Source organism: Pelobates fuscus, chromosome 2 (assembly GCF_036172605.1).
Source record: "Pelobates fuscus isolate aPelFus1 chromosome 2, aPelFus1.pri, whole genome shotgun sequence".
Lineage (NCBI taxonomy): Eukaryota > Metazoa > Chordata > Amphibia > Anura > Pelobatidae > Pelobates > Pelobates fuscus.
Window position 1 is genome coordinate 143,777,103 of NC_086318.1, and position 15,026 is coordinate 143,792,128.

Here is a 15,026-nt window from a genome sequence, read left to right on the forward strand (position 1 = left end):
TATACAGTGTGCTGTGTGTAGTGTAGTGCTTGATAAAATAACACAATAGGTACAAAAAGGCACCTATTAGTGTGCCGCAATGACTATATGATGGATGTTGATAATAGACTTATAGAGACACAATACCCACTTTAGATCGAAACATCTTGCCAAATCTGTTGCACCCAGGGTTAACATATCTGAGGCCTTAATCTAGGTCCATGCAATTAGGAGTGACCACAGTGTTCAAGGCTTAGAAGCCGTTTAGGAGAAATTAGGGACTATGCCTATATTGTGTCAAGAAAGGGCATTTGCGCAAAGGATGTCCAGGGTGTTTTCGGAAAAATCTCACACCTAAGGCTATTTAGGGGACTGGTCTTTGGTGTGACACCTGTGAACCCTATCTTTTTTTTTTTTTTTTTTTTTAAATGTAGCATGTGGTTTTATTGACAACTTTCACATATGAACATGTATTTTAAGATGTAAAGTACAGTTGTATCACTAATGGAAGCTGCAGTACTCATACACATTCAAAGTCCTGTATTTACAAGCAGTGATCTGTTTTCTTTTTTTTTTTTCTTTTTTTTTTTTTTTTAAGTTTCAAAATTTTCTTTATTAAGTAAATAAATGTTGTACATTACCAATTATAAAGTTACATATAAAAAAGATACATTTGGCAAGTCTAGTCGAAGATGTGAAGACGTGTCACAAAATTTTTTTACAATTACTTTGTGTTGTTAAATATACATTGCATAACAAGGAGTAAAAGACCAGATATATAAATGACCGTATTAGAGAACATAAAAATATAAAATTGTAGAAGTGTAGAAGTTTAACATAATAAAATAATAAGATATATCCACCAATTCGCCTCAAACATAGTTAAGTCGTGCTGACTTCTAATAGAAAATTAGATTTGCAGTCGGCGTGATGATTCTGCGTATTGGTCAATAGCTTGCAAGTGGTTTAGTGTTAGATTGTGAGACTATAGATTACAAGGGTGCAGAATAATATAAAAATATATCAATTAAGTTAATTTAATTTAATCTAATCTAACTTAATCTAACCAAACCCTAGAGTAGAAAGTGTTTTCACTAGTGTAAAAGACATCCTGTATTAGTTATTTAACAGATTTTGGATATGAGTTTAGGGTCTCGGGATTTCCTTAGGGTAGTACCAACTGAGAAGTAGGTCCCTCAGCCAAGAAAGTAACCCATTTTTCCCATATCTGCATGTGTGTCGTCATGTTTCTGCGATAGGCAGCCGAAATTTCTTCCATCTGCCTAATGCATTCTACTTTGTGGATCCATTCTCTGATTGAAGGGGCCTCAGCTTTTTTCCAATGGATAGGGATCATGAGGTTGGCTGCAAGCAACAAGTGTGTGAGTAAGTTTAGATTGGGTTTCTCCATGGTGTTGTTTGGAGGAGGTAGCAGGAACAGCATGTGTTCTGGGGCGTAAGGGTACCGTATTTTCGTAATAAGTTGAGTTAGTGAGTGGATACGTGTCCAGAATTTAGAGATGACTGAGCAGGACCACCACATGTGAGATGAGTGGGCATTGGGAAGCATGCATCTCCAGCATTTATCTGTGCAGTTCTTATGCATAAGGCTAAGTTTTGTTGGGGTGTAGTGCCAGCGAGTCAACCTCTTGTAATTACTTTCCTGAATTGCTAGATTTTGGGATGAGGTATGTATTCTATTCATAATTTGTTGCCATTGGGAGTTAGACAGTGAAATCGGTAACTCCGATGACCATTTGTGGATGTATGAAGGAAGCGTGTCGGGTTGTTTGGACTGGAGTAATTTATACATTGTCGACAGGGTTTTCTTCTGTAGTGAGTGTGATTGACATAGGCTTTCAAAATGTGTGAGGTCTCTTGCTCCCTTAGGGAGGAGAGATAGGTGGCGGACAAAGTGGCAGATTTGGTTATGAAACAAGCAGTGTGTGCTTGTTAGAGTGGAGTCAGGTAGGGTGTCTCGTATGGGCCTGATCGATTCGTTTTGTGTGATATCCTGTAGCGATAGATATGAGGTTGTCCCCTGTATTTGTTGTGACCAGCGAGGAGTATCTATCGGTAGAAGTGGGTTGTGAGTTAGTGGATATAGGGGTGAGGGAAAAGGAGCTATTATACGACGGATTGGTCCTGATGACCATGTTTTGAGCGTGGCTGTTATGGTGGGATGTTGTTTGTGTAGTAGGAGTAACCGCCCACTTTCATGCCAAGGGACTGTACAGATGGGGGCATTCATGGATGCTTCCTCTATTGAGACCCATTGATGAGTGGGAGTTTGTTTTGACCATTCATAAATTCTCACTAAATGGGTGGCTTTGTGATATGTTTCTATATCAGGGAGGCCAATACCCCCATCGCGTCTTGAATGTGTTAGAAGGGGATATGCTAGCCTTGGGTGTGTGTCTTTCCAGAGATAGGAAGAGAAGGTTTTTTTGAGGTTGACAAAGAACTTTCTGGGGATTAGAATGGGCAGGGCCTGTATAAGGTAAAGAATACGTGGAAGGACATTCCTTTTTAGAACATTCAACCTGCCGAACCACCCGTGTTGCAGATTTCGCCATTTAGACAGGTCTCTATTTATGTTCGTTAGTAATGGTGGGAAGTTTAAGTGATAGGTTTGGGATAAGTGGCGGGGAATGTGTATTCCAAGATATTTGATGGAAATTGCTGCCCAAGAGAAGTGGAAGTCATTTTTGAGTTGGTTCTCCACTTCTTGCGTGGTTTGGATTGGGAGTAATTCGCATTTCGTGAGGTTGGCTTTGAAATTAGAGAGTTCCCCATATGTTTGCATTTCCTGGAGGATGTTTGGGATAGATTGTGTGGGGTTTATGACCGAGAAAAGGATGTCATCGGCAAAGGCCGATACTTTATATTCCAATTTGTCTATTCTTATTCCTTGGATAAGGGGGTTTTCTCTTATGCCTTGTAGAAAGGGTTCTAATGTTAGGATAAAGAGCAGAGGCGAGAGAGGGCATCCCTGTCTTGTACCGTTTGTGATCGCGAAGGGGGTAGAGAGTTGACCATTGATTCGTAGTCTTGCTGTTGGTGTTGAGTATATAGCTGACATCCAGTCTAGCCATCTAGGTCCGAATCCTAATTCTCTAAGTGTTGTTAGCATAAAGGACCAATCCACTCTATCAAAAGCCTTCTCGGCGTCTATTGATAGGAGAGAACTCTGGTATGTGTCTTGTTGTATGGAGAAGTAGACCAAATGGGTCAAGGAGGATAGGGCGCCCCCTAGTGAATATCTATATATACATATGTACAGAGCATAAAATATAACTTTTAATAGTTAATGCATTAAAATGCTAGAGGTAAGGACCAAGATACAGAAATAAAGCGAAAGAAAAAACATACAAAAAATAATAATAAGAAAAACAAAACAAAACAAAAATAGATGGGAGGATATAAATGGACGTGAGAGCGTGCTGAATGGGGGTAAAGTAACTCGAGGTGATAACTCAAGAGTTACTGTATGAAAAAACACACACACACACACCCCAAACTGCTGTCTATCTCACAATTGCACACTAAACTCTTAGTAAACTCGTGCTGTACGCCCTCCATACATTCCCACTAACAGTGTCCAGTACGGAATCTGATGGGATAGAAGCAGCGGCACACCACAGTGTGCCTCTAGAGAGGAGAATCAGCGCAATAAGAGAGTAATGATAGGAGTAAGTGTATCATGCAGTGGAGATCTATCTCAGGATAATACTAGTGTATCTATGATTGATACAGTTGTAGGAGCAATGCCTCTGGGGTTGGGGAAAAGGTTTCGGTGAGGAGAGGGTAACCAACGCTATTCAGACAGTGCTGCACGGCACTAACCACCCATTGATGCAGTGGTGTCTTGGAAGGAAACTGTCTCTAAACCCACCAAACGTTCCCCCACCTGCACCCCACTCAAATAGAGATAATACAACTTTTGGAGATGATTGCGGGAACAGAATCTCGATGCATAGAGAGCGCTCACTAGCGCTGACCTGCGAGATTATCGAGGACCAGATGAGACCAACCAAATTGCTGGACTTAGAGAATAGTTTAAATTTTAAACACTGAATGAATTCCCTCTGTCCCCTTATCGCATACAGCCCCGGCTCAATACATCAATTCACCAATTCTGTCCCCTAGTAACCACCCCTCTAAGTCGAAGAGAAACTCTATAACACTTGTGAGGATCAATTACGATTTGTTCAGCTTACTATCTAGTATTCCATATGGATAGACTCATGAACGTATCCTCCCTATCTGCCTGCCTGACACGTGTTTCGGCGCCAATACAGGCGCCTTCTTCTGAGGCTAAACGAAGACTGAAGAACTGGAGCCCCTTAAGTATCCCTGAAGGCTAGGTCCCAGCTATGGGCGTGTTTAACATTTTTGCGCCCAAACACGTCGGGGACGGATAAGCCCCGCCCCCTAAATATGTGTGTGTAGCTGATTGGGTAGTAGTACTGGGACTAACCAGGCTCATTAACCCTTCCTGTGCCAGTAGCCATAGTAGAGACCTGGAGTATGAAAACTCCTAATGTATACGTACAGAAAGGCTACTCCCGGTAAATAATGCCTGTATTAACAGGTAATGGAGTGTCAGTTGGTATGAAAGTACGGGCCCCGAAGAATACAGGGACCGGGGGCCATAGGAAAGCCTCCAGCCATACCGGTCCCCTCCTGAAGGGGCGACCACTACAGATCCATGAGGTCACCGTAGTGGGATCCAATCACAGGATGTTTAGTCGGTAGACAATAGGGGGGTGCAGATGCACAAAGGGTTATTCACTGGAATATAGGGACTCCATTGAAAAAAACTTTGATAGAACAGTGATGAGTAGAAATAAATGAAGTGTGCAAAAAATGAAACAAAAACATATACACATATAATAAATCAAAGTGAAAAAATGATGAATGGAGTGCAACAAAGGTATATACAGTCCCTTAAAGGAAATATGTACAAATGTAATATAATCATTATGTTATTAAAATCCTGGAGTGATTATTTCTCAATAAAGGGAGTGAACGTAAATCCCTCATTTAAACCATTAGGGGCCAAGGTTTTAAACCTATAAATCCAATAACACTCTCTTTTAAGCAGAGCGTTATCCAAGTCTCCACCTCTATGGCCTACAGTCACTCGCTCAATGCCAGCAAACCTAACACCCTTGGGGTCACCAGAGTGTTGGTTTCTGATATGTCTTGCCACGGGTGTATCCCTCAGGTTTCTTACGGAATGTATATGTTCCATGATTCGTCTTTTAAACGGTCGGATCGTTTTGCCCACATATTTGCCCACATATTTGTTTAGCCTCAGAAGAAGGCGCCTGTATTGGCGCCGCAACACGTGTCAGGCAGGCAGATAGGGAGGATACGTTCATGAGTCTATCCATATGGAATACTAGATAGTAAGCTGAACAAATCGTAATTGATCCTCACAAGTGTTATAGAGTTTCTCTTCGACTTAGAGGGGTGGTTACTAGGGGACAGAATTGGTGAATTGATGTATTGAGCCGGTGCTGTATGCGATAAGGGGACAGAGGGAATTCATTCAGTGTTTAAAATTTAAACTATTCTCTAAGTCCAGCAATTTGGTTGGTCTCATCTGGTCCTCGATAATCTCGCAGGTCAGCGCTAGTGAGCGCTCTCTATGCATCGAGATTCTGTTCCCGCAATCATCTCCAAAAGTTGTATTATCTCTATTTGAGTGGGGTGCAGGTGGGGGAACGTTTGGTGGGTTTAGAGACAGTTTCCTTCCAAGACACCACTGCATCAATGGGTGGTTAGTGCCGTGCAGCACTGTCTGAATAGCGTTGGTTACCCTCTCCTCACCGGAACCTTTTCCCCAACCCCAGAGGCATTGCTCCTACAACTGTATCAATCATAGATACACTAGTATTATCCTGAGATAGATCTCCACTGCATGATACACTTACTCCTATCATTACTCTCTTATTGCGCTGATTCTCCTCTCTAGAGGCACACTGTGGTGTGCCGCTGCTTCTACCCCATCAGATTCCGTACTGGACACTGTTAGTGGGAATGTATGGAGGGCGTACAGCACGAGTTTACTAAGAGTTTAGTGTGCAATTGTGAGATAGACAGCAGTTTGGGGTGTGTGTGTGTGTGTTTTTTCATACAGTAACTCTTGAGTTATCACCTCGAGTTACTTTACCCCCATTCAGCACGCTCTCACGTCCATTTATATCCTCCCATCTATTTTTGTTTTGTTTTGTTTTTCTTATTATTATTTTTTGTATGTTTTTTCTTTCGCTTTATTTCTGTATCTTGGTCCTTACCTCTAGCATTTTAATGCATTAACTATTAAAAGTTATATTTTATGCTCTGTACATATGTATATATAGATATTCACTAGGGGGCGCCCTATCCTCCTTGACCCATTTGGTCTACTTCTCCATTCATACAAACTTGTAAGGGTTAACCCCTAATTTGGTCGCCCCAGGACACATCACTAGTTGAGTCCCAGTTTGGGTATTCAGCTTACTTTATCCTTATTACTAACAAGGTTTCAATACCTATCTGTGTCCCACTATATAATTCTCATCCTGGAGCGTATGGTTCTCACAAATAATGGCTAACTTTTTAAACCAACTTAAGGATCCAAACCAATGGTGCCTTGATGCCGAAAATGTCTTTACAGACAAAGAGAGTGTGTTTCTTTCTCAAGATACCAGCATTGAATCTAAATTCAGAGTTGTTTCCAATGCTTGCAAACAACAAATTAGACTGGGCTGGGAAATTTCTTCTATTAACAACTACCTTAACAAATCTATGATTCCTAGAGGTCTTAGAATTCAAGTCTTGCCCAATATGCAAATGGAGGACACTGCCCTCATAAAGGAATGGGAGGATGCTGCTAATCTATGCTCCCGCACCTTTATGAATATTATTTGTAAATTTGAGAGTCAAAGATTGGAACTCATAAATAACAATGTTAAAGAAGCAGTAGAAGCTGTTCAAAAACATAAAGATGATCCATCCTTTGACTCACAAGAATTGAAACTCCAGCATAATTTAAACAAGTACAAAGATACCATTAAAAATCGGAAGCACAAAAAGTTTATAAGGGACAATCTAGACTATAAAAATGGTAGAGTCTATAGAAAATTCAACAGAAAAAACATACGCACGGACTCAGATCAATATTCAACATCCGAATACGAGACTTCTGATACAGACACTGAAAGCTCAAACACCAGTTCTACACCCTCTAATGCCCCTCAAACAAGAGGCATCCTTAAAAAAGGGGTGGCTTTTTTAGGCCAAAACCCCCGAGAGGGGGAACCCCAAGCACAATACAGGCAGACACGGTACAGGGGGAGGTCACGCAAACGCTATTAAACCCCAGTAATAAAGTCATCAACTTCTCAGACAAGGCACTTACAGAAACCCAGGTCCAGGTCCTTGTAAAAGGGTTATCCTTCGTCCCAGTCCCTCTATTCAACAAGTTTGAATGGATTAAGGATATCCACCTTTTTGGACGGAGACTGGCCCTCCATAAATTCTTTCTCATAGAGAAAGAGAAAAAAGCCAGAGACCTGGGTTTCAATATGAGGGAATATCAGTGCCTTCAAGACCTAGTAACCCTACTGGATGAGAATGATGACTCTGAATTACTACCTTACACCGACCTTAGAACCAAGAGCAAATTCACTCCCAACATCAGGGACTATAAGAATATTGATATGTTCGTAGAGTCGTCCTGTAAGATGATACAAGATCTAAGACTGGATAATCTTGAGATTCGACCACACAGCAACCTTTCAAGGGTTGAATGGCGAGCCCTCTGCGAACTACAGGCAAATGACGACATTGTCATTAAACCGGCAGACAAGGGGGGTAATATAGTGGTACAGAATAAAACACAATATGTACAAATGGCCCTGAATATACTCAAAGATGGTACCACCTATAAACACTTACCATCAGACCCCTCGACTAAATTTCTACGAACACTTAAGAACCTCCTGGACAAAGCCTTTGATGAGGGAACCTTGGGTAAAGACGAATATTCGTATATATACGTAAAGTGCCCCACTGTGTCCACCTTTTACTGTCTACCAAAGGTGCATAAACAGCATGACGTCCTATCTGCTAGACCTATAGTGTCGGGGTCCAACAATCTAACATGTAAAGCCAGTGTCTATATAGACAAGATTCTTCGTCCCTTTGTAGAGCAATTACCCTCCTACCTCAGGGACACCAAGGACACCTTAAAGTGTCTTGCCTCCATTAACCTCCCTGAGAATGCCATTCTATGCAGCTTAGACGTAGAAGCACTCTATTCATCCATTCCCCACTCCCTGGGTCTAAGACACACCAAGCACTATTTGCAAACACGTGGTCCTAGACATCAGGCCCACACCTTGTTTGTAATAGACCTACTACAGTTTGTCCTGACCCACAATTTTTTCCTATTCAACGGACAGTACTACCACCAGGTGCAGGGTACAGCTATGGGGACATCTTGTGCCCCATCGTATGCCAACCTGCACCTGGGTTGGTGGGAGGAGCACGTGGTCTTCAGTAACCCTAACACTGAATACACTAAATTCATCTATATGTGGAAACGCTATATAGATGACGTACTGGTGGTGTGGACTGGCACAAGAGATCACTTCTCATCCTTTGTAGAGACCTTGAATTCCAATGATCTCAACCTGAAGTTCACAATGGAGATAGGTGGGTCCTCCTTGAACTTCCTGGACTGTACGTTCACGACCACATCAAAACAAACCATAGAGACGACCCTATTCAGGAAACCAACCTCAACCAACACTATGTTGAGGTGGGAGAGCCACCACCCCACTGCACTGAAGAGAGGCATCCCTGTGGGGCAATATCTCCGGCTCAGGAGGAACTGTTCTAACGTGGAGGAATTCACCATCCAAGCCAAACTCCTCAGACACAGGTTTAAAGAGAGGGGTTACCCCAACCGCTGTCTAAAACAAGCGTACCAGAGGGCTCTACGGAGTGACAGATCGGAACTCCTCAGCGACAAATTGACAATTGCCACACAAACGCCTATTCGCTGCATCGCTAACTTTGACTCAGGCTGGAACCAGGCCAAGAATATACTAGGCAGGTTCTGGCCACTTTTATCACAGGACCCCCACCTTAAGGGGACAGTCACCCCCTATGTATCCCTAACAGCACGGAGAGGTAGAAATTTAAAAGAGACACTAGTACCCAGCCATTTATCTTCCAAGAAACCTGGACAAAACTGGCTCTCAGTACAGGGCACTTACAAGTGTGGCAAATGTGTGGCGTGCAACTACGTCTACAAAGACTCTAAACATCTTATGGACTCAAGCAATCAGGTGGTCTGCAATGTCAAACAATTTTTTAATTGCAGTACCAAAGGTATAGTTTATCTCCTGATCTGCGAATGTGGCCTCAAATATGTGGGCAAAACGATCCGACCGTTTAAAAGACGAATCATGGAACATATACATTCCGTAAGAAACCTGAGGGATACACCCGTGGCAAGACATATCAGAAACCAACACTCTGGTGACCCCAAGGGTGTTAGGTTTGCTGGCATTGAGCGAGTGACTGTAGGCCATAGAGGTGGAGACTTGGATAACGCTCTGCTTAAAAGAGAGTGTTATTGGATTTATAGGTTTAAAACCTTGGCCCCTAATGGTTTAAATGAGGGATTTACGTTCACTCCCTTTATTGAGAAATAATCACTCCAGGATTTTAATAACATAATGATTATATTACATTTGTACATATTTCCTTTAAGGGACTGTATATACCTTTGTTGCACTCCATTCATCATTTTTTCACTTTGATTTATTATATGTGTATATGTTTTTGTTTCATTTTTTGCACACTTCATTTATTTCTACTCATCACTGTTCTATCAAAGTTTTTTTCAATGGAGTCCCTATATTCCAGTGAATAACCCTTTGTGCATCTGCACCCCCCTATTGTCTACCGACTAAACATCCTGTGATTGGATCCCACTACGGTGACCTCATGGATCTGTAGTGGTCGCCCCTTCAGGAGGGGACCGGTATGGCCGGAGGCTTTCCTATGGCCCCCGGTCCCTGTATTCTTCGGGGCCCGTACTTTCATACCAACTGACACTCCATTACCTGTTAATACAGGCATTATTTACCGGGAGTAGCCTTTCTGTACGTATACATTAGGAGTTTTCATACTCCAGGTCTCTACTATGGCTACTGGCACAGGAAGGGTTAATGAGCCTGGTTAGTCCCAGTACTACTACCCAATCAGCTACACACACATATTTAGGGGGCGGGGCTTATCCGTCCCCGACGTGTTTGGGCGCAAAAATGTTAAACACGCCCATAGCTGGGACCTAGCCTTCAGGGATACTTAAGGGGCTCCAGTTCTTCAGTCTTCGTTTAGCCTCAGAAGAAGGCGCCTGTATTGGCGCCGAAACACGTGTCAGGCAGGCAGATAGGGAGGATACGTTCATGAGTCTATCCATATGGAATACTAGATAGTAAGCTGAACAAATCGTAATTGATCCTCACAAGTGTTATAGAGTTTCTCTTCGACTTAGAGGGGTGGTTACTAGGGGACAGAATTGGTGAATTGATGTATTGAGCCGGGGCTGTATGCGATAAGGGGACAGAGGGAATTCATTCAGTGTTTAAAATTTAAACTATTCTCTAAGTCCAGCAATTTGGTTGGTCTCATCTGGTCCTCGATAATCTCGCAGGTCAGCGCTAGTGAGCGCTCTCTATGCATCGAGATTCTGTTCCCGCAATCATCTCCAAAAGTTGTATTATCTCTATTTGAGTGGGGTGCAGGTGGGGGAACGTTTGGTGGGTTTAGAGACAGTTTCCTTCCAAGACACCACTGCATCAATGGGTGGTTAGTGCCGTGCAGCACTGTCTGAATAGCGTTGGTTACCCTCTCCTCACCGGAACCTTTTCCCCAACCCCAGAGGCATTGCTCCTACAACTGTATCAATCATAGATACACTAGTATTATCCTGAGATAGATCTCCACTGCATGATACACTTACTCCTATCATTACTCTCTTATTGCGCTGATTCTCCTCTCTAGAGGCACACTGTGGTGTGCCGCTGCTTCTACCCCATCAGATTCCGTACTGGACACTGTTAGTGGGAATGTATGGAGGGCGTACAGCACGAGTTTACTAAGAGTTTAGTGTGCAATTGTGAGATAGACAGCAGTTTGGGGTGTGTGTGTGTGTGTTTTTTCATACAGTAACTCTTGAGTTATCACCTCGAGTTACTTTACCCCCATTCAGCACGCTCTCACGTCCATTTATATCCTCCCATCTATTTTTGTTTTGTTTTGTTTTTCTTATTATTATTTTTTGTATGTTTTTTCTTTCGCTTTATTTCTGTATCTTGGTCCTTACCTCTAGCATTTTAATGCATTAACTATTAAAAGTTATATTTTATGCTCTGTACATATGTATATATAGATATTCACTAGGGGGCGCCCTATCCTCCTTGACCCATTTGGTCTACTTCTCCATTCATACAAACTTGTAAGGGTTAACCCCTAATTTGGTCGCCCCAGGACACATCACTAGTTGAGTCCCAGTTTGGGTATTCAGCTTACTTTATCCTTATTACTAACAAGGTTTCAATACCTATCTGTGTCCCACTATATAATTCTCATCCTGGAGCGTATGGTTCTCACAAATAATGGCTAACTTTTTAAACCAACTTAAGGATCCAAACCAATGGTGCCTTGATGCCGAAAATGTCTTTACAGACAAAGAGAGTGTGTTTCTTTCTCAAGATACCAGCATTGAATCTAAATTCAGAGTTGTTTCCAATGCTTGCAAACAACAAATTAGACTGGGCTGGGAAATTTCTTCTATTAACAACTACCTTAACAAATCTATGATTCCTAGAGGTCTTAGAATTCAAGTCTTGCCCAATATGCAAATGGAGGACACTGCCCTCATAAAGGAATGGGAGGATGCTGCTAATCTATGCTCCCGCACCTTTATGAATATTATTTGTAAATTTGAGAGTCAAAGATTGGAACTCATAAATAACAATGTTAAAGAAGCAGTAGAAGCTGTTCAAAAACATAAAGATGATCCATCCTTTGACTCACAAGAATTGAAACTCCAGCATAATTTAAACAAGTACAAAGATACCATTAAAAATCGGAAGCACAAAAAGTTCATAAGGGACAATCTAGACTATAAAAATGGTAGAGTCTATAGAAAATTCAACAGAAAAAACATACGCACGGACTCAGATCAATATTCAACATCCGAATACGAGACTTCTGATACAGACACTGAAAGCTCAAACACCAGTTCTACACCCTCTAATGCCCCTCAAACAAGAGGCATCCTTAAAAAAGGGGTGGCTTTTTTAGGCCAAAACCCCCGAGAGGGGGAACCCCAAGCACAATACAGGCAGACACGGTACAGGGGGAGGTCACGCAAACGCTATTAAACCCCAGTAATAAAGTCATCAACTTCTCAGACAAGGCACTTACAGAAACCCAGGTCCAGGTCCTTGTAAAAGGGTTATCCTTCGTCCCAGTCCCTCTATTCAACAAGTTTGAATGGATTAAGGATATCCACCTTTTTGGACGGAGACTGGCCCTCCATAAATTCTTTCTCATAGAGAAAGAGAAAAAAGCCAGAGACCTGGGTTTCAATATGAGGGAATATCAGTGCCTTCAAGACCTAGTAACCCTACTGGATGAGAATGATGACTCTGAATTACTACCTTACACCGACCTTAGAACCAAGAGCAAATTCACTCCCAACATCAGGGACTATAAGAATATTGATATGTTCGTAGAGTCGTCCTGTAAGATGATACAAGATCTAAGACTGGATAATCTTGAGATTCGACCACACAGCAACCTTTCAAGGGTTGAATGGCGAGCCCTCTGCGAACTACAGGCAAATGACGACATTGTCATTAAACCGGCAGACAAGGGGGGTAATATAGTGGTACAGAATAAAACACAATATGTACAAATGGCCCTGAATATACTCAAAGATGGTACCACCTATAAACACTTACCATCAGACCCCTCGACTAAATTTCTACGAACACTTAAGAACCTCCTGGACAAAGCCTTTGATGAGGGAACCTTGGGTAAAGACGAATATTCGTATATATACGTAAAGTGCCCCACTGTGTCCACCTTTTACTGTCTACCAAAGGTGCATAAACAGCATGACGTCCTATCTGCTAGACCTATAGTGTCGGGGTCCAACAATCTAACATGTAAAGCCAGTGTCTATATAGACAAGATTCTTCGTCCCTTTGTAGAGCAATTACCCTCCTACCTCAGGGACACCAAGGACACCTTAAAGTGTCTTGCCTCCATTAACCTCCCTGAGAATGCCATTCTATGCAGCTTAGACGTAGAAGCACTCTATTCATCCATTCCCCACTCCCTGGGTCTAAGACACACCAAGCACTATTTGCAAACACGTGGTCCTAGACATCAGGCCCACACCTTGTTTGTAATAGACCTACTACAGTTTGTCCTGACCCACAATTTTTTCCTATTCAACGGACAGTACTACCACCAGGTGCAGGGTACAGCTATGGGGACATCTTGTGCCCCATCGTATGCCAACCTGCACCTGGGTTGGTGGGAGGAGCACGTGGTCTTCAGTAACCCTAACACTGAATACACTAAATTCATCTATATGTGGAAACGCTATATAGATGACGTACTGGTGGTGTGGACTGGCACAAGAGATCACTTCTCATCCTTTGTAGAGACCTTGAATTCCAATGATCTCAACCTGAAGTTCACAATGGAGATAGGTGGGTCCTCCTTGAACTTCCTGGACTGTACGTTCACGACCACATCAAAACAAACCATAGAGACGACCCTATTCAGGAAACCAACCTCAACCAACACTATGTTGAGGTGGGAGAGCCACCACCCCACTGCACTGAAGAGAGGCATCCCTGTGGGGCAATATCTCCGGCTCAGGAGGAACTGTTCTAACGTGGAGGAATTCACCATCCAAGCCAAACTCCTCAGACACAGGTTTAAAGAGAGGGGTTACCCCAACCGCTGTCTAAAACAAGCGTACCAGAGGGCTCTACGGAGTGACAGATCGGAACTCCTCAGCGACAAATTGACAATTGCCACACAAACGCCTATTCGCTGCATCGCTAACTTTGACTCAGGCTGGAACCAGGCCAAGAATATACTAGGCAGGTTCTGGCCACTTTTATCACAGGACCCCCACCTTAAGGGGACAGTCACCCCCTATGTATCCCTAACAGCACGGAGAGGTAGAAATTTAAAAGAGACACTAGTACCCAGCCATTTATCTTCCAAGAAACCTGGACAAAACTGGCTCTCAGTACAGGGCACTTACAAGTGTGGCAAATGTGTGGCGTGCAACTACGTCTACAAAGACTCTAAACATCTTATGGACTCAAGCAATCAGGTGGTCTGCAATGTCAAACAATTTTTTAATTGCAGTACCAAAGGTATAGTTTATCTCCTGATCTGCGAATGTGGCCTCAAATATGTGGGCAAAACGATCCGACCGTTTAAAAGACGAATCATGGAACATATACATTCCGTAAGAAACCTGAGGGATACACCCGTGGCAAGACATATCAGAAACCAACACTCTGGTGACCCCAAGGGTGTTAGGTTTGCTGGCATTGAGCGAGTGACTGTAGGCCATAGAGGTGGAGACTTGGATAACGCTCTGCTTAAAAGAGAGTGTTATTGGATTTATAGGTTTAAAACCTTGGCCCCTAATGGTTTAAATGAGGGATTTACGTTCACTCCCTTTATTGAGAAATAATCACTCCAGGATTTTAATAACATAATGATTATATTACATTTGTACATATTTCCTTTAAGGGACTGTATATACCTTTGTTGCACTCCATTCATCATTTTTTCACTTTGATTTATTATATGTGTATATGTTTTTGTTTCATTTTTTGCACACTTCATTTATTTCTACTCATCACTGTTCTATCAAAGTTTTTTTCAATGGAGTCCCTATATTCCAGTGAATAACCCTTTGTGCATCTGCACCC